The sequence below is a fragment of the Mastacembelus armatus genome, chromosome 19, assembly GCF_900324485.2.
Source record: "Mastacembelus armatus chromosome 19, fMasArm1.2, whole genome shotgun sequence".
Taxonomy (NCBI): domain Eukaryota; kingdom Metazoa; phylum Chordata; class Actinopteri; order Synbranchiformes; family Mastacembelidae; genus Mastacembelus; species Mastacembelus armatus.
Genome location: NC_046651.1, coordinates 17,043,423 through 17,070,551, shown reverse-complemented (window position 1 = coordinate 17,070,551; position 27,129 = coordinate 17,043,423). Strand labels below are relative to the sequence as shown.

General features: G+C 41.3%; 1 protein-coding gene and 2 long non-coding RNA genes across 4 annotated transcripts in view; all 3 read right to left on the bottom strand.

Moving 5' to 3' along the window:
• Positions 1–4,071, bottom strand: part of etv4 (ETS variant transcription factor 4) — a 38,731-nt gene extending 34,660 nt beyond the window's left edge. Inside the window, exons 1-3 of the mRNA XM_026314799.1 lie at positions 3,914–4,071; positions 3,217–3,785; positions 1,624–1,716 (exon numbers count right to left, since the gene is read on the bottom strand). The gene's annotated coding sequence lies outside the window, so the exon portion shown is untranslated. The remainder of the gene's footprint in view (positions 1–1,623; positions 1,717–3,216; positions 3,786–3,913) is intronic.
• A 182-nt stretch (positions 4,072–4,253) lies between these two features.
• On the bottom strand, positions 4,254–17,947 carry LOC113135141 (uncharacterized). Its single transcript, XR_003296134.1, has 5 exons — positions 17,791–17,947; positions 13,165–13,264; positions 13,051–13,083; positions 9,619–9,794; positions 4,254–4,499 (listed from the first exon to the last, which is right to left on the bottom strand). It is a non-coding gene; the product is annotated as an uncharacterized LOC113135141 (long non-coding RNA).
• A 1,745-nt stretch (positions 17,948–19,692) lies between these two features.
• On the bottom strand, positions 19,693–26,746 carry LOC113135139 (uncharacterized). 2 transcript variants are annotated; one of them, XR_003296133.1, is made up of 5 exons: positions 26,441–26,746; positions 24,818–24,865; positions 24,629–24,657; positions 19,941–20,133; positions 19,693–19,824 (listed from the first exon to the last, which is right to left on the bottom strand). It is a non-coding gene; the product is annotated as an uncharacterized LOC113135139 (long non-coding RNA). The 2 variants fall into 2 exon arrangements; XR_003296132.1 differs by having other exon boundaries at positions 19,777–20,133.
• Positions 26,747–27,129: the final 383 nt, after the last annotated feature.

Genomic DNA, 27,129 nt, shown 5'->3' with positions numbered 1-27,129 from the left:
TTCACTGGTGACTGAGATTCAGAGACACAGTCAATAAACTGTTTAAGAACATGTGCGCCATCCTCTTCTTCCTCTCTCTTCTGTTGATATCTAATTCAATCTCCATAACAGGTGATACTGTACATGTTATTTCCTGCTTAATGATATTTAGATGCACATTTAGATGAACACAACAAGCTATAAATAATATATCAGCTCTGTACAACCAGCACTGAGCAGTTTCTCTACAGAGCAGGCAACTACATTACAGTTATTAAGTAGTTGTTTTATTAAATTAAAGCCACTCTATAAACTTTTCCTTAACTGTATAACATTAGTCAGTGGTTCTAAAAACCTCAGTACCCTCCAAAGGCTCCCACCGTCCAGGAGAAGACAAATATAATGAAACTTTAAAATCATATTTTTTGTTGCATGTTTGCTTCTTTCACATCAGTGGACCATGAAAAACTGGAAATAAAGACAAATAATTCTTGTTAAACTGCTCATTTCCTCACTAAAGTCATAAGCTGTGATGGAGGAAGTTTGGAGTTCGCTATGCAAAAGCACAACATCTTCTGTAAATGAACTAAAAGTAAAATGAAATCATCTGATGTTTACATACACTTGTATTTATTTTCCAAAACCTATTTTTATCTCAGCCATTTGACTCAACATTATTGTGTACTGTCAAATTCCTGCCTTTGCAAAAAAAAAAAAACTTTCACATGATAACCCACATGTACACACTCATCATTTTCCATCTGAAAATGTTTCGCTCATGAATCATCTCTCTCTCTCTCCTTGGGAAATTACTTTTCATTTGAAAAAAAAAATATTAGTACGATTTAAAGTTAATAAAAGAAAAAAATCCAACTCTTTGACGTTTTACCTCAGACTGTCACATGTGATTTCAGACAGAACACAGCATGAAAAACTGACTTACAAAATGTGGCACATGTTCGAGATGCACATGTGTTTTTAATTCACATGTGGCTGACATCTTTACATTAGGCAAAAAATGAAAAGGGACAGAACCAGCCCCTGTTAAGTACCTACACACTAATACACCTACATTAACTCTTGTGCTGATACAGCCATGTTTTTACAATCTACGTGAGATTTACAACTCTTCAGATCCTTTAGGATGATCTGAAAGAGTAAAGAATATAGGCAGTGGACATAGATCACTTCCCATTTCATTTACAGTACAAACACACACACACACACACACACACACACACACACAACACTGTGCTGAAATGCATCGTGAAATCTATTGTAATAGTCATCCACCCATGAGTCTAATATAGCTTTGTCAGCAGAGAGATAAGTACTGACAGAGACAGAGGGGAGACATTTTAAGTTCAGTGTGGTGCTGTGGAGTGGACTCAAAGTGCTTATTGATCAAGGCAGGCTGTGCTTGATGGATGGGCAAAATGTTATTATAGCTTCAGCTGTTCTAGTTATGGACAGACAGAGTGAGATATATTGAAATGGAGGTAGATGGAGGGAAATGTTCAAAAAGATAAAACAGAAAAGGACGGAGTAAGGAAGCATGACACAGGGAGTGAATAAAGACAGAAAGAGCCAGAGGCCGAGGCGTCTGTGGGGGGTGGTGTTTTGTGAAAGGCTCGTCGACGGCACCTCTCAGTTTTTCTTCTCTTCCTCTCTCTGGAGCTTCGTCTTCCTCTCCCCTCCCTCCTGCTCCACCCTCGCTCCTGATACGGCTGATGGTGACTGATAAACAGATTAAGATCTTTGATAAAAACAAGGACATCACACAGAGATTTACTGGAAGCACAATCCGTAACCAAAACATCCAATTACACCCATATACTCTACTCTGCACTGACACAATATCAGCTGCATAAAAATACTGGAAAGTATTTTAGATGCTTGTTTATTCTGCCATGCCCTTAGCACTTAGAAACAATTGCTCTGGGTTTGTTTTAATCATATCGCAGCATGGAGTGTCTCTAGTTGTCATGGAGTTCAAATTTCTATTCATTGTCCACATTTAAGCAAACATGGACTAGACATCTGTCAGAGAATACTGATTGAAACTTAAACATTCATTGGTGGTTAGTTTCATATATTAATTTATAGCTGTATTTGTGGTAATATGTACTTATTACATGGAGAACGACCACCACTGTGCACAAACATGGTTGTCAAAACTGTGCTATTGCATTCTTTTTGACCCTGAAGTGAATTTTTCTATACAAACTGTTTGTGTGGATGAGTTTACCTGCTGCTGCAGTGATGCTTATCACCTTGTAGTTTCTTTCATAAGCCTGCCCATCTTCATCCAGCAGCAGCCCATAGTGTGTGTGCAGCAGCCGCACCCCTACTGGGAATGTAATGGATTCCCATAACAAGCTTTGCTGTGCTTTGCCAAGCAATGCCAAACCCAAAACCAAACCATATGGGTTCATTTCATGTGCACCAACGTATAAATTCCTCCCCACAAACGAATGTCATGTTTATTTATTTGCCTTTGCTCATTGTATGTGGTATATTCACTCAGTGGAAACGTGGTTATGTTTGGAAAAGGCCTTTTATCTCTACATTAAACCAGCAAAAGGCTCAAGCTTTAAAAAACTGCTTAGGTGCATTAATGTATTGTTCTGGGACTGAAAAGTTAAAGTGGCTGGAGAACAAACCGTAAACAAAACATGGTGCTCCTATTATTTTTAAGGTGATATGGCAAACATGGCTGTCTATCTTTCCATCCAACAGACAGAGAAACTTTCGTATTCTTCTTAAGCTGTGTTATTGATGATGAATTTACGTCAAATATTTACTGCCCTCAGCTCATTTTGCTCTACTTCAAATCTCGAGAGAAATACCTGGCAGCATGTACCACCATTTGTTACAGCAGCTAGTTGCTAACTTTGTGTGTCTGCTGTTTGGTGCTGGAGATGTAGTGCACAGTGGGTCTTTAGTGTTAAAAACAGCTGCCTGTTGCTGCAGTGAGACTGAAATAAAACAGTACAGCTGCAGAAAACCAAAACAATGAGCTGGAAGATGCTAAAATGCAAGTAGTCACATATCTTATATTTTATCTTAATATAAAAATATCTGTTGTAGCTGCTTCAGGGCTCAACATATTCTGATATTCCTTCGTACTACTGACTTATACCTTTCCCTCTATCACATGATCAGTGTACATGGATGACATTAGTTCTCATAATGAGGGCTGAACGTCACAGGACCTTTAAAACAAACAGGACTTACTCTCGGGCTGGAGGCCGTCACGGAGCCTGGTTTGTTTGGAGTGTGGAACAAGCTTCAGAGGAACAGCAGCTTCTCTCATGTGCCACGCCAACTGGAAAATGATTCCTAATGCAAACATTCATTGTGTGAAACGGAGCAGTTTGTGTGATGGTTTCAAATGTCCTTCCAACTTGCTTGCGTGTCTGTGCCCAGAGACAAGGCCTTTCCAGTTTCACTTCCAGAATTACCTAAAATAATATTCAATCCACGTAAGTTCCCCAACTCATCTCACATCCTTACTATGCCACGCTGCCAAATCTGGACCCCCTAGGGCTGCCTCGTGTCCTGCCTGTGTTAAACTAAAGTTGCCTCATTCACATCCAGGAGACAATTTCCTCAGCAAACAATACATACCTGAAAATAACTTCAGACAAAATAGAGCCAGTGATGTTTGTGGCATGAGTTGTAAAACGCAAAGAGCACTTCCTTACAAGGACAAGCTGGGTTGTGTGAACTTGTAACCTTCCTGGAAAGATCAGATTGTTTGGGTGTTGAAGTCCTCCATATCATGTTGCTTTTGCAGAACTGCCCTGTACAGATATGGATCAGTGCCGTGATTATGAAAGAACACCTCAACAGAGAACATAGTGAGCACATTTGAGCATCACTTCTCTTGACATGCTTGGTTGTTAGTTCACAGTTGGACTTTGATTTATACCTCCTGAAGTTGTGCTTCTGGGACTGGTGCAGGGGATTGTCACTGCCTGTTGGGCTTGAGACCAGAGAGACACGGTGAGTGATTTCCCACCCATGCACCACCCCTGTGGAATTCCTGGCAGTGATGTTTGGTCAGCACCCCAGACAGGCTTTGTTGGCCTCGGCAGAGCCCTGCCCACCATTGGCAACAGATGAGCTCCTGTGGAGGTGTGTGCACGAGAAGGAGACAGAAAGAGATCTTTATTAGTACGTTTATGAGAAAACCAGTTTCATGTTTAATGCATGTGCCTATGTATGTGTGCTCCCATACATCGTGCACTCCCCTTTCCTTGCCTGTGTGTGCTGTAAAGTCTGCCCCAAGGCCTGTTCTTCATTCTCCCAGGACACTGCACCGTTGCCAGGATGCCTGCTTGTGTATAGCCATAGTCAGGAAATGTCACTGCTGGCATCTGACAAGGGCTAGTGCGCCAACCCAAGCGTGCCTCCTAGCCACCTGCATCCCAACCTCCTCTGCCGCAGACACTGGCTCGCTTGTTTGTTCACCGACCATCCCCGTCCAAAGTCAGCCTGTCTGGCCTGCCCTGGGCCTGTGAAAGATCAATCAGGTGAGCACAATAGCATTTATAGGGGTGTTTTTGACTGGCAGCCCTGTAGAGAAGTGACTGCCATGCAGCTGCACCAGACCAGCTGAGCTGCCAGAAAAAACACAAAGCTGACTCTAAACTCTCCGTCAGACAGACACGCACACGCATGAATACACACACACACACACACACACACACACACTGCAACACACCTATTTAACAGTTTCAAACTGGAAAAAATATACTGAAAGAGGCTGAAAGTACAACATGTGCTAATGAATAAAAATAAAATTTTAAACCTTTTTTTTTAGCCTGTTTAATTAATCACTTCCATTGGATCTTTTTTTTTCAATTTCTTTAGTTATTATTATATTAAAATATTTATTCTGTCTACCTACTTGTTTCTGTTAGTTAATCATGAAATTAAATGGGCTTTCTAACCTGTCATTTGAATTAAATTGAGTTCTTTAGCACAGAGGAAGAAGATATCAGGCTTTGAATATGCAGAAAGTACATGTTAGTCAGATCAGCTCATTGTTTTGGTCTTTTTATAGGATTTCTTCTGAATAATCGAAATATAACACACCCTTATCCTTTTTGTATTTATTCAAATGGAGGTGACACATGCAAATATGCATGTACTCACATTCATGTATATTCACACATTTATACTATGAAGCTGGAGCTCTATTACTGGCCAGAGGCACATCGAGGAGAGCAAAGACTGTTGTGGGAGACATTGTTTTGCTCTAAAAGCAGGATGGTTTTAAGGAGACACAGAAGAGCCTTGTTGATGTCTCGCTCACTCGTTTGCTGCCCACATAGCGCTGTGTGTAAACCCTCCTATTGTTGCCACTAGCCCCCTCTTCACCCACATTTCCATTTATATCCCACTTTCCACTTCATTTCCATGCTAATTTGGGAGGACAAAAAAATCCCATGTTATGTCATTTATAGTGATGCAGCTGGTTTAACAATCCATGCAAGGGAAATACCAGTGGGACTGGCCCCAGGGCAATGGTTCCTCTTCATCAAAACTGCCTCTGTCTAATCAAAAGCAAGGCATGAAGATGGTGGGGCTGTTTGCCATACTGACAATAAAGATGTCCATTATGAATTCAAAGTAATGGGGCAGTCAGAGTTAAAAAATCAAACAAAAACAGATTAATAGCAAGTTATTTTAGCTTTCCTGAGCCCTGCTCTATATTTTCTGCTGGGGTTTCATGGTTTTGCAATCCTGTATTGTGCTGTTTTCACAAGGGAGCCAGTCTAATTTTGTTGGGTTCCTGCTTGTAATGACTCTCAATCCTTGTAAACTCTGTGGTGTAAACAATGCCTCCAGATCTTTCCACCAAAACAACATACAGGCCTTTTTGGAGGCCTGAATAAGTGGGCGGTGCTGTTTAGTTTGGGTTTATCCGGCACTGAGAGACCTGATAATGCAAGGTCACTCAGCTTGACCACAGATGTCCAGCCACTGGCGATGGTGAATTTAATAGGATGTGATGGTTTTAGAAAACCTCACCTGAACAGAATGTGAGGAAAGTCGCTGTATGATCCTTCACGTATGTGCAGGTTTCTTCTTGTTTCTGGTGAGAATTTTAAAAATGTACTATTTCCCTTTGTTATTGAGAGGTCATGTTTTGGGAATGTTTATAATCCTCCAGTAGCAACAGCAAAACAACAGTCTTCAGCCATTGTAAAGCAACTCTGTGAGGCTGTAGGGCTCATTGAAAAGAAACTGTAAGATGGATAAACGTGATTAAAATCCAGAGACATTAAATATCTATTCCATCGTCTCTGGACCACAGAGGTCTGTAAAGCTTCCATCCAGCACCAGCACCGAGCTACAAACTTCCTGATGCTGACAGTCTTAGAAACAGGCATTTGGGGACTGGAGTACTAGTCTACACGAGTTGCATTTACAACAATTTTATTATTTTTTCATATTGACCTTGATGGGTTGATTACTTAGAGTTTACATGTTGTTCAGAGTCAAAGAAAAACATGACAGTTACATGAAAATGTTTTAAGGACGGCAGATCGTATTTATCTATCAGCGTCACACAGCACATGCACCTATAAAAAAACAGCTAAGGCCTCACATGTTTGAAATGCCATGCACTCCACGCTGTCTTTGAAGTGAGCGAACAGTAGGACACTGAAACCTGTGCCATCTGGGCATGACCGCCCTTGATGAAGGTGCACGTACTGTACATGGGACTGACAGTTCAGCCCCAATGAGGACACGGTTTAAGGGCTATTACCATAAGCTGTGCGCTTGGGGGTGGAAATGCCAGTGGATTTCTGCGATGCGGCCCTAATGAATGGTATCCTTTGACAGACACTGGATGCCTTTCAGTGATATTAACACTATATTTATGGTAATTACAGGTTACTTTTAGTACAGGCTGGTACCTCGAAATGAGCATGCACTGTGTACAGAGCTTTGTGTTCTTTGAAGGTCTCATCACAGGAGCTTGGACGAAAGTCAAAGCAAAAAAAAAAAAACAGCCGCTCTGACAGAGACTGTGCCAGTGTTAACATAATGTGACGCATTTAAATTTGATAACTTTGAAAGCCCCAAAACCAGCATCAGCTCCATCACATCAACATCTTTTAACTTAAAATTGCTCCTTCTAAAAATAATCCCAGACCTTTATTCTTCATGAGTCTGAACCTTCCCATCATGCCTGTTTTTAACCTCATAAGCCAGTGAAGCTGTGATCCTGTGAAGCAGCCTTCAAGCACTAGTTGATGTCCAGGGGGACAGCTCTGAGCCCTCATGGGGGGCGCAGTTTGAGGGGGTGGACTGTGGGCTAACACTGTGAACTAAACAACAAATGAGCACTGTGTAGTCACTCTGTCTTCTCATACAACATACTTAGGAGTAGTTAAACAGTCTGTTCCTGAAAATGAATATCCTACTTACAGGGTGATTTACACTGAGCATAAGCTGAATCAGACATTATGCCTGTGGCGCATGGAAACTTTATCAGGAACCCTTGATACTGTGCTGATTAAGAAGAAAAACGTTAGTCAAAATTATGTGGAAGTCCTATACAGCTATAAAGTATCATTAGTGTCATTGTGCTGCACTCACTTTCAGTTTTATTTCCAGTGAAAGCAGTTTTATCTGAACTGTTGCTTTGTTTATAAACTAAATCATCTGGGTGCCTGTGTTTTTTTGCTCCGTTGGACTCTTTTCTGTGTTTCTCTGTGTTACTCTGGTTGATACAGTTCTATCATAACCAATTAGAAACAAAATGCTCAAAATAAAATCGATTTATTCTTTAACTAGGTAGTAGTTTGAATGTGCGAGAAGCCGAGCGTGAGTGGCCTCATGTAACAGACTTCCTTGTTTTCTTCTTCACTCCATGTTTGAGGGTAAAGCGCCACGTACCATGACATAATAAAAGCCACAGCCCATTGAGAAAACATAGGGCCGTATTGCGGGCAGTGCTAAGTGACCACTGCCTTATCGTGTCATGTTATATTTGCTCTGCTCAGGTAAAGCTGCACTGATGTCAGCCCTCTCCCAGTCTAACAGCAGGGGATGAAGTCAGTGGTGTTTGAAGGGGTGAGATCATTTTTCCATTGACTGCAGAGCAGGCCAGTGTAAGGGACACCTCAGGGTAATCAGGGAGATGTTGCCTGTCTATCCACTTGCCTGTCTACCTGCTCGTGTGTGTGTGCAGCTGTCTGCCTCAAAGCAACTGCAACGGTGTTATTTTTCTCTTTATTTAATTTTTCTTTTGCCTTTGTTCTCTATTATGGATGTGCCATCCCACTTACTGGATGATTACTCACTTAAACGAGAAGCACATACAACTTGAACATGTGCAAAAACAATTAGATGGTCTCAAGATTCCGATTGTTTTTTTATAGCTTTAAAAAAATCTAAGAAGCCATTTAGAAATGCCAGATGTTGTACAATTGTCAGGTTTTTTACATTATTTTCAGCATTTTGGAGGGAAAAGAACTTAAAAGAATAATTAGACATTTTGGGAATTGCACTTTTACGATCACATTAATAACTACAATTTAGATGTTTAGTAAAAGCCTGTGAACGCTACAATGTGAAACAAGTTGCTTGCAGATTTGTAATCCTGTACGACTATTAATTATTAGCAAGTTGCCCCAGATGTGTATCCTATGCAGTTAGCTGGAATGGCTATTCCCTGGCTGCTTTATCTTGTGTTTGCTTTGCTTCTGACTCAGAGATAAGCATGAAAAATGAATGAATGGTTTATTCTGGCTGACATTATTACAAATGCAATGGAGGTAGCGACAGCACTAGCTAATGAGTCACCACTGAATTTAGGGAAAATACGCTATTTATAATATTTAATAAAGTTAATCCAGTTCCTGTTGTGTTGTGTATATAAACTTTCCTCATCTTCTGAATGACACCTGCAACATCTTCATGCATCTACACAAGACAAACAAAACTGGGGCCTCCTCATTTCTCCAAAGCACTACTGTTACTTTAACATGCAGATATAAATAAACAAATAAACATACGGTAGATTCCCTTATGAGCTTAAACCACCACTGAAAAGTATTTTATCTACTGAAATCCAACTGTTTTGTCTAGTCAAACAAATTTAAACAACATACTGACTTTTTTTTTTATCAATAAACTGATCTTCTTTACTTTACATATTCAGTGGAGAGCATCCTCTGACTTTGTGTATTTGTCTTGTTCTTTTTCTCACACACATAAACATTAATGCAGGCACACACAATAAACCTGCAAGACACATTAAATGACACATGGGAGCACACAGGTGCAATATACAAGCACATTTACACCTGTGAGATCACAATGTAACAAACAACATGAAACGCAATGTTCACACTGATTACACCACACACACACACACACACACACACACACTGCACCAGTCCCGCCTGTGTTACATCATGTGGTCCATGGGCACAGTTAGTCATCCTCATGTGACTTAACCTCATCTCTGGATCTCTGAGGACCTCGCACACATATGCGCATGCACGCACACACACACACACACACACACACACACACACACACACACACACACACACACACACACACACACACACACACACACACACACACACAGCCTCCCCCCACCCTTACCCATCTCAGCATGACATCAGCTCGTCCTGGGTTACTTGGCCTCCCGAGTGTCCTGATGGCAGCGATAAGGCAGGAAAGTCACTGATTAGCCGGGAATCTCGTTACACAGGGAGCAGCAGATCCCTCCCTTCCCCTCCACTCCTCTCCTGCATCACTGATGCCATGGACGAGTGATTCTGTGGCCCAGCAGATGAAGCACAAAGCATTAAAAAACACAAACAAAACAAACATCTCTTCACAGTCCTTAAATAATTCTGATCATAAGACAAATGAAAAGTAACCTGCTTCGACACCTGCTGCACTTCAGAAAATGTTTGAACCATATTTCTGGTCCGTCGATCTCTCCACCACCCTAGTCTATAACTACTGGATTGACTCCCATGAAAGGATTGTACATGAAGCCTACTGACTTTGGCAGTCTACATCAACTCTCTCTAGCTCCATCAACACATCAGACTTATCTTGTGCTGTGAAATAAGCTCAGCTCACTGCAGGCTCTCTTTATCAGGCTTCAACCATCCAACCACGGTGGTAGCAAATGAGAATGTAAATCAAACTGCGGCTGCATGATATGGAAGTGCTATTGACTTAGTGCCCCATTCTTCTGATGTTACAGCATTTCCCAGTAATGTTGGCGCACCAGTAGTGTTGTTGATTTGCTGCTGCGTTGGGCGCATTGTCTCGAGTACCAGGAGGGCAAACGTATGCTTGAGGGAGCCCCTTTCAAGTCTCAATCAGTCCTTTGGTGGAATGATTAGGCCCACTGACCCAGAAAATGGGTTTCCACAGCTAGAGGAAATGATACTCAGTAATCATCTTACTGGTAACACTGGGGAAGGAATGCACGGGGATCTCATACATAGAATAGAACAGAATACATTCATAAAGTGAACCTTTAGCCTTAAGCCTGCGGGTATGTAGCATGTTTGGTTGGTATATTGTTTACAGCTTTAAGCAATACACCCTACACCCTTCAGCAGCATGTTTCCCACACATTCCTGTCATATAGTCATTATACAAGTGCATTCTCCTGAGCAGAGAGCAGGTGGATCGTGTGTCCTGCAGGTTTTCTTTCTCATGGAAGATGTGGTTGAGATGTAAAGGGAGGAAAAGCAAAAAATTAATGGTTATTTTTTCCTAAGCTCATTTATTGTAGCTCTGATTTCATTGTAAAACTGAATATTGAGGTCAAATGTTTGACTTTTTAATCAAACTCCGGACATTATCAGCCATATGGTGTCAGTGTTGGCTGCTTGATCCAGGGCTTCAGTTCAGATTGAAATATCTCAACAAATATTAGATATTCACTGTCCCCAGAGGATGAATCCTCATGATGACGTTCAGCACACCATCAGGATAACCTATCAAAACTGCGATTCACAGCCTAATATGTGAAAAACTAAATCACCCACAATTCTACTTGTCTGTGCTAATCAGTAGTTATTAGCATGCTAATGCGCTAATCAGGTGCATGGCAAACATTACACATGCATAATACCATAGCATCACTAGCATGGCTGTACCTATATAGAGGAAATCGTGCATATATCGGTCACACATACAGAAGCATGCTCCACAATGGAAAAGGGTCAAATGTTAAGGTCACATGACCAGTTAAACTACTGCTAATGACCTTCCTTCTAAGCCTGCCAGCACACTGGATGTGAAAAAACCTCAGTCCATCTCTGAAGCTAATAATGCTGTATTATGACAAGTGTAAATCTGATACAGGTGGGTCTGGTTCAGTGAGAACATTTTCCCTGTGCTATTCTGTTACACATATCATTGCATAACCACAAGTGATTCTAAATAGGTCATTCAGACACTTGTTATTTAAGATCTTCGGAGGACGTGTTTTGACAGTCATGCTGATTGATCTGGTTTGGAGTCAAGTTTCACGTGGGAATTGATTGTGTGATAAAGATAGAACGATTGATTGACTTGATTCAGAAAGCATTATATGCAGCTCAACTATAGAGACCTTACTGCCCCTTATACATTGTTTATAAAAGAAACTTTATCAATCTAAGGAGCGTCATTGTTAATGCAAATTAACTTCAATGAAAGTTAAAACCTTTTCAGTGCAACTGAAATATTATTAAATTATAATGTACTTATGAAATAATGTAACTGATCAATTTGTTCTGCTCGTCTCTGACAAAATGTTTGGCAAGAACTCTTCAGTGTGAGTTTAATTAACTTTCTACACATTAAAAGTTGAGATACAAAGCACTGAAATGCACCTTTCCTCAGGTAACTCAACTCTATGACCGGTAGCTCATGGATGCTAATGTTAGAAATGATGATCATAATTTATTGCTGTGTCACTTAGATTACTGAGTGAGTTTCCGACCTGATGGTTGAGAATTTATTAGTACATTAGTTGTCATTTTTGACAAACGTATCACAGCCAGGGGACAAATCTAACTTGGCTCTGTCCAAAACATTAAAAACTCAGTCTCCTAGTGAGCTCAATGCTCACTAGTTAAACCACTACAACCTGTTTTACTAATCAGTAAGAAACCCAAACTGGAAACAACCAAGTGGTGGTTGCTGGTGACTGTCAACCTCATGGTGACAACAGGATCATCTGAGTTAACACTTAGCAAGAGTTTAGTGTCCTTTTTGGGAAATTCATCTTTTCTTTGACGCTCAGTTAAATATTTTCCCATCTTTTTATAAAAAGTTGTTGTGCACTTTGTTTTATCTGTGGAAACCTGTAGCTTTTCTTTCTCTTCTGACAAAGAGAAAAATGGTTAATGTGATTTAAACAACTTTATGATCACTTCAATCCATAATCTGGCTCTGCAGCTACCTGGTGGCTGGTACTGCAGAGTGGACCTGAGAGCAGATGGCAGAGGTGCTGAACTGAGAAAAGACGATAAGGTTTATGGTGACGTCCCCAGGCAACTCGACGTGGCTGAGATAAAATTCTGGTACTGTGTTTGGTTTGAGTAAATATTTTGTATGATCATGTGACCAGGCTGTCACGTTCATATGCTGCTTCTATTGTATGAGGACTGCAAAGAATGAACATGTGTTTTATTCTGTCTGTTCCAGTAATGATCACTTTGAGGAAACGAGTGTTTACAACCTGAAAATGTGACACAAACACTGGTTATGTTTTAGTCACTGACGCCACCATGAGGTCACCTATGGTATAACATGGATTTTTTGCACAGGCCCATGTTGGTGCAGGGTTTGAAGCAGCTGTGTAATAAAGGTCAGTCACACAACAGAGCAGGGATTAAACTGAATCTGAACTAGAAACTCCTTTGTCAAATAAATTAGGTTTTACAGAGTCATGTGATTACATCTTTGCATGTGGCAGATTTTCTAACAAATATTTCCAACAACAAATGTTCCAAACACACATGTACATTCATACTATATGAAGACAGTAACTGTCCACCCAGTTTTAGCCATTCTTACCTGAGAAGAGCAATTTATAGATGACTGTAGAAACTGGAGAAAAGAAATTGTAAGTTCTCATGACAAAACAAGCCCACAGTTAAATCATTTTCTGTGTGAACATCCAGTACTCACCTCAAATGCAGCTTCACTTTGTGCAGAAACACAAGAAAGTGAGGATTTTGTGAATGGTTCAACCCAAAGGTCATCACAAGTGTCCAGAAAAACATCCAACCTGCAGACACACACAACAAACTCAAAACTAAATAGTCACAAAACTGCAATTAAGACACATGAACTAACCAACCTGACCTGTGTTCATATTAATTTGTGTTTCTCTTATATTTAAGTCAATAAACTATCATTGTTTTACTGATCACCAGCTGTACTTATTTCCACTTTGTATGTCTGCATTCATACAGAAGTGTCTAAACACTAAAAAAATGACATTGTTAATGGTCAACAACTAAATATATGGTAACACATTTGTACCAAAAAGCAAATTTTGGAACAATTTTTATATTATTATTAAAAAAATGGCTATAACTGGGCACTAGGTGGCGTCAGTGAACCACTGTTGTATTTTTCACATTAAACTCCTCAGTCAAGCAGCACAGAAGGATGAAAATGCAGGACTGAGTATTATGAAGCTTGGTCTTGCAGCCAAAACTGAGTCAAAAATCCCCAAATAACAGAGTGACCAGTTAAATATCTCAGTTATTGTGTTTTAGTGTTAAAACAGGTGACAACCACTCACATCTGGAAGAAACAATCCAGGTGTCATGGTGTTTACAGTAAAGTATAGAGTCAAACTGATTTACAGACACGTCTGATGAGACAGGTCTGTGTGTAAACACTATTCAACAACAAAGTGCTTCATATAAGTTATAAAGGACTTAAAGACAAGATAATAAAGAACAACAGGCCTTAAAGAGTAAACGGTGAAAAGAATGAAGAGGAGAATAGAAAACAGCACAGCTACAGCGCAAGATGTGAGTAAATAGTCAGAAATGTAATTTAATAAACGGCAGTGGCAAACAGGAAAGCCATCAGACTCGATTTAAAAGAACTTGTAGCAGACGTCAGGGTTTCCAGGAGTTTGCCCCAGATATGTGGAGCATGGAGACCAAACTGAACTCACAGTTTTGACTCTGGATGGTTCATAAAACAGCAGCAGATCAGAAACTTATTTTGGCCTCAAACCTTTTAGTGCATCTGAGACCTGGACTCATGTGATGCACCTACCACTGTGTGTGACTGTGGCAACCTAAAGTTATACGCCAACGCCACTGAATTTGACTTATATTTGTATTTTTTTCCTAAATAATCACCTAAAAATTCTGCAGTGTTATCTAATACAGTTCATTTCTGAGTGTCTTTATTCAGTCGTAGTCCTATTACAGCATCGAATCAAGAGATTTAACTCTGCAAACGATTGCGTACCATCTAGATGGTCACGTTTTCTCTCTGCTTCCTTGTCTCTCAGATGTTTCAGATAACATTTGTCATTGGTAACGAGTCCGACAGAAGATATTCCTTAAAAAGATCTAACAAACTCCATCCGACAATGTGGAAGTTTAAGATTAAAACAAGTAACAGTCCTCCCAGTCCTCTACAGAGTCTGGCTCTGTTACAGTGACTGGTGATGGTGTTATCATGGCAGCAGTGAGAAGATATTTTTACTCCAAATATCTGTTTCATTCAGTGCACCATGGAGCCATATTTCAGTCTTGCCCACTTGTTTGACCTCTGGGAGAAATCCAGACAATCTGGTAATGATGTCACTTTTCCAAACCTATCACCACCAATTAGTGTCGAGCACAAGGACACGTGCACACGAGCGCAGACAGACACGCATAAACACACACACACACACGCACATGTACACACTATAATTAAGAGATAGAGTTAAATAAACAAAGTAATACAATATCTTAAAACCCATTTAGAGCGAGCACTGAAATAAACCTTTAGCTTATTGCATTTGTCAGGTCTCTCAGACGAACTGGTTTGTCTCTTTGCTCTCAGACATTTCCTTTTTTTTTTTTAGTCTACTGACTGATGAAATACTGTGCAGGGGATGAGTGAAATCTTGCCTGTTCTGACACACAGACGTTGTTAGACAGAGGTCTGGAAGGAAGTATACAAGCCAAAGAGAGGAGAGGCACGTAATAATGGTGGGCTTTTTGGAACAGACCCTAGCCGAAGCAGGTTACACCAAGGTTCTCTTTTCCCCTTCTTTCTCAGAGTCTGCGGGTGTTGAATAACAGCACGACGGCCCCGTGTCTCGTCCACATGACAGATTGACAGAGACACTATTTCTCCCTGTCTTTTTCTTACAGTTGAATACAAATCTCTCAAGTATTCTTTCCTTTTAATGAGAAAGTGAGCCGTACGAAAAAGGACACGGACAAGAGAGGAGCCAACTGAGTCAAGTTAGCAGGGAACACTGGAGAGAACATTTTATTCATATCAAATAAGCCCAATATTTGTGGTCAGACTTTTGGAACCCAGGATTTTCCATAAATAAATAAATCAGACTTAATACTGGGTCTGCAACAAATCATAGCAGTCACTACTTAACAGACTGTGATGAACCTAAACATCTGCATATATAACCGTATACAACATCTGTTTGTAGCACTGAAGTTGGTCGGATTCATGGGCTGTGACTGAAATCACTTCCTATTTACTTTATAGTGCATGACCTTTACCCTCTACGGTTTTATTTACGAGGGCTGATACTAACTGTAAAATTAATTAGCACTACATAATGCCCTAAAAATGTCCCAGAGAAAATGAAAAAAGCTGTGTCTGACGCCTGTACAATGCTTCTCCCCATTACAGGAAATTGCAGTGCAGTGATTCACCTGTCAGTGATGATGCAAACCCGTCCAGTGTAAACAACATTTCATGTCATTTATAGAGAAAGTTTATTCATTTCTAAACTTGTATGGATAATATCTGGGATCAAATTGACTGAGAGGCCTCTTGCTACAGAGGAAGAAAAAGAATAAATAAACATACAAAGTAAATGTAATCACATCACACCTGTCTGCAGATTCTGACTTGGCATCCGGTTGGTTTTGTAATTTATTAGAAAAGATTAGTTCTCCCTGGCTCCTCAGTACCTCTGACCTGCTTATAAAATATGAAGCTATCAGTCCTCTTAGGTCATCTGGCTCGGGCCCCTTGGTTGTTCCAAGGGCCAAATCAGAAGTTGACCTTTAGGTGTTTTATGATCCTAAAGCTGCTGGGACGCAGATCCAGATTGCATAAGATGTCCTCCAGCACTAACACTGTTTAAAACCAGACAATTTATTTCTCCTGCACATCTCCTGCACTAAGCACAGCTGATCGCTTCAGTTGTTTATTAGTCCATGTATATGTCCTCCCTTCAAAAGAAATGTGCTATATGCTATAAATAGACGATTGCTTGTTTAGTACTCAGTACTTAATACCAAACCAGGAGTATCCTAACCTAAAACACTGAATTAACTCCTCTCACACACAAAAGACAAAATTCAAATTTTGGGTTAAATGACAGTTTTTAGGAGGAAACCATTTCTAAAAGCATCATTTCTAATAAGGCACGAACGATGTAACACTGTCCAGAAACGGCCTTGGGTTCATGCACTTGCATTAGGTGCTCTGTTTGCATCCGGCCAGATGAGGAATGCAGATTTACAAGCCTGCACAGCCATGCAGATGTGGAACCAAAGCGCTAGCGTTATGGCGGCCACTGTCTTCTCTCCTCGTCCCACATCCACAGCCCTTCTGGCCTTCCACCTACCCCACCACACCTCCTTTCCCTCCACCCGGTCCACCTCTCCCCTGTCCCTTCCCCCCATCAGCAGCAGGAGCTGCAGCATCCCTGCTGGGCCTTGCCTGTTTATCTCTTCCGAAGCAGCCATGATTAATGAGACCCTGAACACATCCTCTCCTTTTCCCCCGGACCTTGGGAGCCCCACAGCTGAGTAAACAGGGCCAGCCACTGTTCCACCCTGCTGCCACGATCCTGGACTGAGGTGGGTCGACAGGGAAACCCCCCTACTACAGGTAGCAACTCACGAGATCTGTCACAACTTTACTGCGAAGCCCAAACCACTGAAAGTCTAGACTGTGACACAAGAAATCCAACAAAAAGTAATCTGCATGTCAAGGGTTGAAGCGTAAGGAAAAACATCCTAAAACCTCTCCTAATAAAACTCTCCCTAAACATGTGCCACACACACACACACACACACACACACACACACACACACACACACACACACACACACACACACACACACACACACACACACACACACACACACACACACACACACGGCCCCTTATGGTCAAGTAGTTCATGAGAGACTGCATTTTTCTGAAGCACATGCTGTGGCTGCAGATTTATTACTTTCCTGCATGTTCTTTAAACTCTACGCAGCGAGACTGCACTGTGCCTCCTGACACCTGCTTAGAGCATGTTACATCACAAAAAACTGTAAAATACCGACTGAATATTTAACACAAAATGAAGCTGTATGCTGCCATGTCAGCAAAAATGACAAATCATCATTTCAGTTCAAGTAACGCAGTTTAAAGTAATCAGGTACATGCTTTGTCTCAACCCAAGCTCAGTGCAATCCAACATCTAATGCTCGCTCAGACAAAAAGATCTTGTAATTACAAATAACAAGCACTAACCATAAATAAAATTCTCTTAAAATATTCTATAACTCTCATAAAATTCTTGTGGAAGTTTATACAAACCATATGGATGTTTGGAGGATGAACATAGTCTGCTTATTTGCAGTTACAGCCACCATGAGTAATACCAGATTCCTGCAAAGATTTTCTTCTGGCAGCAACTTTCAAGATTGATCTTCTGATCCTCGTGCTCTGACAGGACGGCTAATCAAAACAGATACCTAGACGACAAAGGCATTACTTGTGGGTAGAAAACAACATAATTGCCAGCAGCATATGGAATATAAAACAGCTTTATTCAGCAGCAGTTCCTCTGAGAGCCACAGGAACACAAGATACTTTCCACATCGAGGAATACCATGTGTCAAATATAATTTGTAATCATGACAAATTCCTCCTAACTTGTGTACTGTTTTTATTACTCACCAAGATCTGCCTCTAGCAGAGCTCCCAGGTCGTTTAATACAGACTCTGGTGCCAAAAGTTTGTTTCTCATGTGAGGCTGCGGTGTCACATGTTATGTTCTGCACTAACAACCCTGAACTGGATTTAATAGCTTTAACGCCCACCATCGTCCGCTTCTTCACAGGTGATGTGACACTATATAGCAGTCACGTCACTTCTGGGGCCATTTGTCAATAGGCATTTCCTTTTTTAGGTGTGTTTGTCTTTGAAAGTGCTGAACATAACACCCTGCACCCACACAACAGTGCTGCAGTTTGATAGCAGTGGGGGAAAACAGCTTTATTACACCTTTTGACAGCATGTAATTTGTTATTCTATCATTACTCTGCTCCTCTGCCTTTGTTTCTGATGATTTATTCAACTGGGAATTTCTTTCCAGGTCATAATCAAACAACCGGCACATGTGCAACGTTCCTGGATAAAAAGGTAATTTGAGTTTAATAGAATTTGGGTCATATTTTCAGAGCTTTGTCCACCAGTTTAAAACTACACCCACAAACTGCATAAAGTGCTGAGCTTTGGGAACCAGTCTGAAGTCTGACAGGCCAAAAAACATGAGCAGTGAGACAAACAGACAAGTTGTAGACAAGCCAGTAAACAATAGATTATCTAAATCACCTCATGTGGAGGCAAAATAAACATTAGCACACCCGAAATGCTGGTAGTCAAAGTCTGGAATTTGTGCTAAATGCGAGACAAAATAAAGTTGGCAGTGGATGTTTTGCATTTGAAAGACATTTTCAAGCATTAACTTTCAAATACAAACACTTCTGATGCTTCAAATTAATGCAATAGCAAAAATAACTGCAGTTAATACGAACAGTGTGAGAAAACGTTCTGCTCTGGGATCCCAGAATATTCCAAAGGGAGAAGATATTGCTCATTTTGGCGCTGAGTAACGCTTCTCACAGGTTGTAAAGTTCCAACAATCTCTTTCTAAATACCAAATGTTTAACATAAGCAGCAAACAGTTTGGTTAATATTTGCAATTTCTTTTCTAAAGACAGATTGTCTGATATCAGACTTATTCCAATGTCTCAGCCATTCACCTGGAGTAATCAGTGTTACTGTCACTGATCGAAATGATGAACCCAAACTGTGGAAATAAGATGAAAAGAAACTGTAAAAACAAGGATTTTCCAAAACAAGGAGGCCAAGACATCTTTACTTTTAGTCCTTATGGGTCAAAGTCCAAAAATGCTGGAGCTTTAATTTCCCCAAAATGCCTGGTAAACATGACATCACCAGCTTGATTGTATCAGACTTCATAAAGCTCCTTTTGGCGACACAGAAGACACTAAACAACAGTTTCCTGCGGCTCTGTGGTTCTCGCTGCGATAAGAAAAGTGAACTTTGTGTGTAAAATCAGAGAGAGGTCCTTTAAATACAGATTTTTATTGGATGAAAGCAAAACACCTTTCACTACAGTCATCAAACTTCCTCTCTGACTGACATATGCTTCAGCTTACCCACTCTTAGACGATCTTTAGGCACTGCCTGGTGGCTTTGGAAAGACATCTCAGAGTGTTGAGAGAGGGATGAGTCTCCATCAGTGTTTATGGTGCTTCCCAGGTGTTTGGAGGAAGTGAATATACTGGATGCACATGTGTAGGTATGTGTTTTCATGTGTATCTGTGCGTACATATGAGTGTTAAGGAATCCCCTGGTAGCTAATGTCATAGTATGGGATCAAGGAACCATGAGTGTTTTTGTGTATATGTGTGTGTGTGTGTGTGTGTAATGGATACCATGGGTTCCTGCATCAGGCTCTTCGTTCCAGGACTGGAAGACTGGCTGGTTTGCTGGGGGCGCCTGGCCTGTCTGTCCCCATGTCTACCCATCTGTGTCTGGGCTCGGAGAGGTGTGGGGTGAAGGATGGGGAGCCAGGCAGATGTGCAGCAATTAAGTGGTGACATGGGTGAGAGTGTTGGGTCTGAGAGACTGTGGGAAGGCAGAGAAATGGATTACATTTGGTTAATAAACCTGGTGGACACCAGGGAACAAAGAGAAAAGACTAACTGTATATGTATTGTATATAGTATAATGCATTTTAATGTATAGTCATCAAAAAGTCAAAGTTGAGGCCACTCAAGGTCTCTTTAATAATTTAAAGGCTGTCAGCCAGTTTAAAAGGGTCAGTTTACCTAAATTCACACATCAGTTTTTTTTAGTGGAAAGTAGTTCCAATAAAAACCGTTAAAGTTTGGAGATTATCCAGAGGAACCAGGACACTTTGCTGCAGAAAGTGTTGCTGGTACTGAATTTTTATTGCTTTTACCACCACAAGCAAAATTACAGGGGGGGGGGGTAAGTATCTCAAAACTATGACATCATGAAAATGTCCAGGCTAAACACTAGAGAAATGATAGAGATGTGCAAGATGAACAATACGCCTCTTTCCTTCATTGCAGTGTGGTGGTGACAGAAATATCAGGGACATGCTCTTTATCTGGAAACCTGGACAAGAGAAACTAAACCACTGTTTGTGCAGGGCTGGATACCCCTGCAGGACTAAGTAAGGACTATTTAGGGAAACTGACCTTCAAATTCAACCATTTCCCCCATAACGAGGAAAGACACTTTCAAACAATATCACATTTAGAACTGCTGCTGTTGTGCATCTGTAGATCTAAATATCTTGAACAGTATCTGCTGGAGTATGTGTCTGCCACTGTGTGAAGTGGCGTGAGAAAGAGTTGGGCTGCCTGTGGATGTGAATGTGTGTTGGACTGAAGATCTTGTTTCACTTCAGGAGATGTAAATGGTGTGTGATGGTGCACAGTATGTGGCCATGTGCAAAGTGTATATATGTGGTTGTGTGCATGTTTGCAGCTGTAGGTGTGTGTGTGCAAACGTGTTTGCATTTAAGTGTTTTTATATGTGCATATATTTAGCCTCTTGGTCCGTGAATGTGTGTGCTGGGTGTGTGTCTGGCCGTCTGTCTCTGTATTGTTCTATGCATGGTCATGTATATGTGAGGTTAAATGATCGTGGCCTGTCTGTCTGAGGTCTGCCTCCCCCAGAGGCCTGTGCTGTTCATTGGAAAAGCTCTGTGACGCTCTTCCTCTGTCTTTCATTCCCTCTGTCTGTCTGTCTCTCTCCAGGCCAGGGGAACACAAACAGAGGTGCTGCCTTCGTGAGGCACAAATCCCCACTTCCTCTGAAACTTCCAGCGCCGCTTTTTTCCTGTCCAAATTCCACAGCCATTAAACTTTCCTGGCAGGAATTCAGAAAACAACTCAGAAGAGAGAAGGATGGAGGAGGAGGAGGTGGAGGGTGGGGGGGGGGGGGGGGGGCACACACCACCCTCCCCCCATCTCCTCCGTCCCCCCTCTTGTCTCCTCTCCTCTGGATATCACAGATCTTTGCTCCTGCTGACTACCTTAAATAAAGATCTGACTTCATACTTGTTTTCGTTGCTGATCAGGTTTCCTCAAAAGTGTCTACCGGTTTGCACAAAGGGTCAAGACAAGGAGCCTGGGTGCAGCAGCCCCCTCCCTCCTCAGCAGACGTGTCTGTTTCCATCCACTCACAGAGCTCGGATGATATAAACCACGGTCAGATTAGTTTAAGGTAAATATTCAACTAGGGGCTGTGATTCTGGGGCTTTATTACCACTGGTGCTTTGGTTCAACAGTGGTAGTTACACAACACAAACAGCATGGCCTTCTACCCAGCGGGACAGCTGAAGGAGAGGTGGTGCTACCGTGTTGGACAGCTTCTCACTTTCTCACTTTCTGTCAATGGTGTTGGAGGGAAATTACACAGAGCTTAAGTGACTTTATGACCATTTGCAGTGGCACAGCTGGTGTTTAGGAAATAAAATGAGACTACCATAAAACTACTACACATATAAACACAATTTAAGATTTTTAAGTATTTTATTGAGCTGTCTGTCGTGCTATTGTATCGTTAAAAGGCATGTCCTGCAAACCACACATCTGAGAAAATAAGGTTTTGTCAAGCTGAGAGCACGTCCGAAATCTGTGGCAGCACAAAAGCTCGATATGGAAAAATGCTGGAAAACCCCATTTTACATTAAAATGATGTTTTAATGTTTTACATCTCCACCTGGTCTCTATGATGTGGTTCATGTGAAGTGACCAAATGCTTGTTGAGGTTTAGAAAACTGTGGTTAAGGTAAACTAAGTTAAAACAAATTCTTTTTCTGTAACATTGAAAAGTCAGACGTGCTACTCACCCATCACCCCGACCTCCACACGCTTACTTTGCTTTTCGCTAGATTAGCATTTAACACAGGTGCAAGTAAACTGTGAACACCAGGATCATCAAATATGCATGTGATTTAGAATAGATCCATGCATACACTCATGCACCTTTGTGTGCAACCATGCATTTCACTGAATGCCTTGCAGCAAAAACATTTTTTGCCACGGAGCCTGTGCATCAGCATCAGGACAACCAACACACCTGTTTACTTCTTCACTATGTGAAGTGTCACAGTCTTCCCTCTCTCTCTACAACACGTGTGCAGGAACAAATTACTGCCTACAGACTGATGAGCATCTGTATGTGTGAGTGTCACTTAGGACAGTGAATGTGGGAGCAAGTCTCACTCCCAACGACACACGGACAATTCAAGGCATAATATTCCTTTGGTGCTGTGCCTTCAACTTTCCCACTGTCACCTTCCTCCCGTTTTATCTTTCTATGACAAATCCCCGGAGATTTAGTGGCCAAACCAGCTGCTCAGACTTGTAAAACCAAGACAAGAACTGACGAAGAATGGACTGTGTGAGGGTGATACAGAGGCAGTAAGCAAGCTCTGGGGTCTGCACTGAGATGGTGAACCCTGAACTTCCAGACTAAATGAGAACAGTCTGGATTCCCCGTGTGCGCCGACTCACCCAGAAGCAAAGAGAAAAGTGAGAGAAAGATCGTGGGAGGCAGCGAAGCAGTGCGAGGACGGGGAACTAAAGCTCTCGTCAAAGAGGAGAAGGACTGACAGAAGAAGAAGAAAGTCCCAGACACCTGTGGCGGAAGCCCTGAGGCTGAGGGGTGAGGGAGCTGCCTGCAGAGCTCACGGCTGTGTCGGACCAGACCAGACCACGCTGGGCGAGCACTACTGTGAACAGCCGCTCTGTAATAACTCAGGGACTGGGGTTTGAAAGGCGATAGCCTGGCAGGAATTGGTTTACAGCCAAGGCAGCCGACGTTTGTAGATGCTGAGACTTCCCCTTCAGACAGAGGCAAACTTAAATGTAATCGGTGTAAGGGTAACTTTCCTGTCTACGAATGTTTGTGTATACAGACCTGCGGCAAGTCGGCGAATGGAAACTCGAAGAAGGAAGAGGGCAGAGTGATGAAGACTGACGTGGGGTTATGAAAGCTACTGATGGTGATGTATAGCAGTGAGGTGGCCTTTTTTACCAGGGGGGTCACCAGGTGTTTTGCTGAAAATCAAGGCTGTTGGAGACTCCGTGAGAGTTCCTGTCCTCTGTGGGATGGGATTAACGAATGGGGTACAGGCGGTGGGTTTCAGGCCAACTGGTGCCCAAAGTTTTAACCTATATTTAGTTTATTTTGGATATGGTGTTAAATGTCCATTGTAATCGGTTAGTCTGATAGTAGGAAGTGTTGAGAGCTAAAGGGATTATTCCAAAGTACAAAACTGACACACTTTCCTGAAGACTTCCTCAGATACATTTCTTGTTTTACAGCCCTCACTTCCCAAGCAGGTTTTCTTTAAAGCCATGATTGTGCAGTTCAGGAGCCAAAGTGCCAGTCTAACCTTACACTGCCAGAGTCTCACTGGACTGTGTTCACAGTGTCAACAGCACTGTGAGAAAAAACACTGCCCCTTCATTCATTTGAATGGGACCACTGCACTGACACAGCAGGGATGCCAATATAGAAATAGCTACCAAAACAACAGAAAAACTGAGCTTTGCTCAACTTTTGCTGCAACACAATCCACATACTTGGCAGATTATGACATAAAGATCTAAATAATTTTTATCTGCCAATCATCATCTAAAACTTTACCTTTAATTTAAATACTGTTAACACTGAAAGTAGTTATAGTTGTTAAGGTTCTTATACCCTATCACATTTTACATTTTTACTGAATTCATGATAATGTTATATTTTAGATAATTTTATAAACCTAAGCTCTACTGTCTAACAATCAGCACCATATCTCCCCACTGGTCACGTTTGTGTTTGTGCTGGTTACAGTGATTCCCTCTGGATTGAGCTGAACGGTGTTTGGAGAGTGTTAGGTCAACATTGAGCCGTGTCCACAGATGGTTTGCAGTAATGACTCGTGTTGCTGGCAGTGGGGAGGGAGCAAACCTGGCCCAGAATAAACAAACATGGAGGTGATCCCAGTGCTGTTTAGGCCCAGATAGGCTGCTGACTGGCAAAACAACCTGTCCCTAAACCAAGACAAGTGATGTGTTACTAATAAACTCACCTTCTGTAGCTTCATTGATTGATTCAGTTCTGTCAATACAAAGAAATTAAAGTTAGAAACATCTTTAACACAAAGGAGGATAGAGAGTGTAGGATTTGACGTTAAACTATTGGATAAAACAGTCGTCAATATAACAGCCAGTTAAATGTGTTAAATTTAAAGGATAGTGAAAACTAGTAAATGACTTACACTTACACACAGAGCTCATGTGGTGGCTCACACATTTGTTATCAGCTTCTAAAAAACAAAGAAAGGAAACAGTGTTAGACTTAAAAATGATTCACATCTGTAAACATTTGCATTTAAACTGTACATATAGAATGGTTAGAATGTTTTTGAACCATTTTAAAATGTTTGTATGTGTGAATGGAATCTTTCTCTGCTGTACATTCCCACCAGTCCCTCTTGCCGCCTGTCTCTTGGGACTGTCTGAAGGTACTGAATCCCACTGCACACAGAGGGTGTGGAGGCTGCCGGCAACACACAATGACCCTGGCCAGCTAACAATGGCCACACACATATTGTTATGGTTTGACCCAGTGTTGCACCCCCACCTTCTCCTCCTCCTGTGCACCTCCAGTGATGAATTGCTTTCCTCACTCTCATTGCTTGGCATGTGCTCTGGCCTCGCCGGACTCTAGCCGACCACTGGGAACTGACCTGTTTTACCTCTCCCTGACTCCCAAACCCCCAAACAGCAACTCTGCTCTTTTAACAGCCTATCCACCTTCTCTCCTTTGCTTAAACCACGCTGCTACTTTCCCAACACTGGCAGATGAGCAGTGTCAGTTTTATTAATGAAAATATATTCACCAAACATAAAGCTGACAAAATTACTGTAACATCACAGATGAAAAAAGGATGTGACTATAATGGAGTTAAAAATAAAAACATTAAATAATAAAAATACATTTTCTTTGATTAAATTACAGATTTTTTTCCCAAACAGTGACATAAACCAAATGTCTAATCTTCTTATGACTGTTTCATTTAACTAAAACTAGTCTAAGGTGTTTATGGTTTTCTTTAATTATGATAAGACTAAAATGTGTAATGGTTGTTGTCAACTAACACTAGAAACAAGCAGGATGAATTCTGCTCCAGCACCAGCTCCTGGACAATAAAGAGAAATTAGGCGAATGTCTGTCCTTTAGGTTCAGTTTAAGCAGCAGAAAAGAGAGTGTGTGAGGAAGTGATTATTGTCTAACAGATAAACCACACATGTGCCTGCACACTGTATATATAAACACACGTCCAGCCCAGCAACACTTGACAAAAAAAAAGTTCAGGATAAAACCAACATAATCCCATGGAAGTTTGCCAGCGCAGTGAAGTTCACTCTGCCAAGTTGCTAACATGAACACTATACGCTGCCCACAGGAGGCTTGAGAGCTGGTTCTCACTTTCAGGCAGGCGGAGGTGTCACAGGAGGTCGGATTGTTATCCGCTGGGCGTGCAAGAGGTCTGCATCTGGAGGACGGCTGCCCTGAGAGTCCTAATCCTCAGGCCTTTAAGTGGGATTTTGTACATACATGTTGCACACACAAAGCCACACACATTTGAGTGCATGCACTTAGGTCTCTACACAGACATGCCCACTAATCCCTGTAGCAGACTCAGAGGATCCAGAAAATGGGGGTTATGTTGTAGTATAGGAAAGCATTTTTATTAGCAATAATAACATCAGACTCAAAGTTAATTGCTCAAATCTGGGCACAAAGTGACATTACTAAAATAGGTTTGATGAGGGAAGAAACACAAGCAGTGCATTTATTCAGGTTCACCTATTTGGGAGAGTTGTAAAATTATTACCCAAACTTTGTCAGAGGTTGATTTCCCAGGACAGTCTGGACCTGCTGTACTTGCACTAGAGGTACCTGTAAAACAAGGGATTGGAGTTTTTTAGTGCACTCATGTTTGTTTTCTATCTAGAAATAAATGACATTTATAAAAAAGCATAATACTTAATATCATGGATCATAACCTAAGTCAACAATTCATCATGTGCTCCGCTCCATTTGTCAAGTTAAAGGTGACATTTATAACAGAAAATCTAACTAATCTTGATTTTTAATGTTTCTGTTCTTAGTTGTCAAACACCATTTCCCATAAGGCAGTTGAGTGTAAAACATCTGCTGTTTATAGCAGCAGTCTGCTGTTTTTCTGTGGGTTTTTGATGAAGCGGTGTGTTCTCAGATATCAGAAGTTACTTTGGTGAGTAAACCAACAGAAATGAGAAAGCTAAAAGTATATTAGCACCACCCAGCCAGCAGCTCTGAGGCGGCTTAACCTTTTATTTCCACCATGTTAACTTCTGCTAATTAGCACTAAACATATCTTGCTGTGCACATCTGCCTTTTTCACACATGTGTGTAGTAGTAGCAAAGGATGAGATTAAGGGAAATCTGTCTGGATCATCATGCAGTAAATTATTGATTTTTTTATTTTTTGCATTTGGATGCGTCTCTATGCATGCATGTGTCCTGCGAATGAGCGCCAAG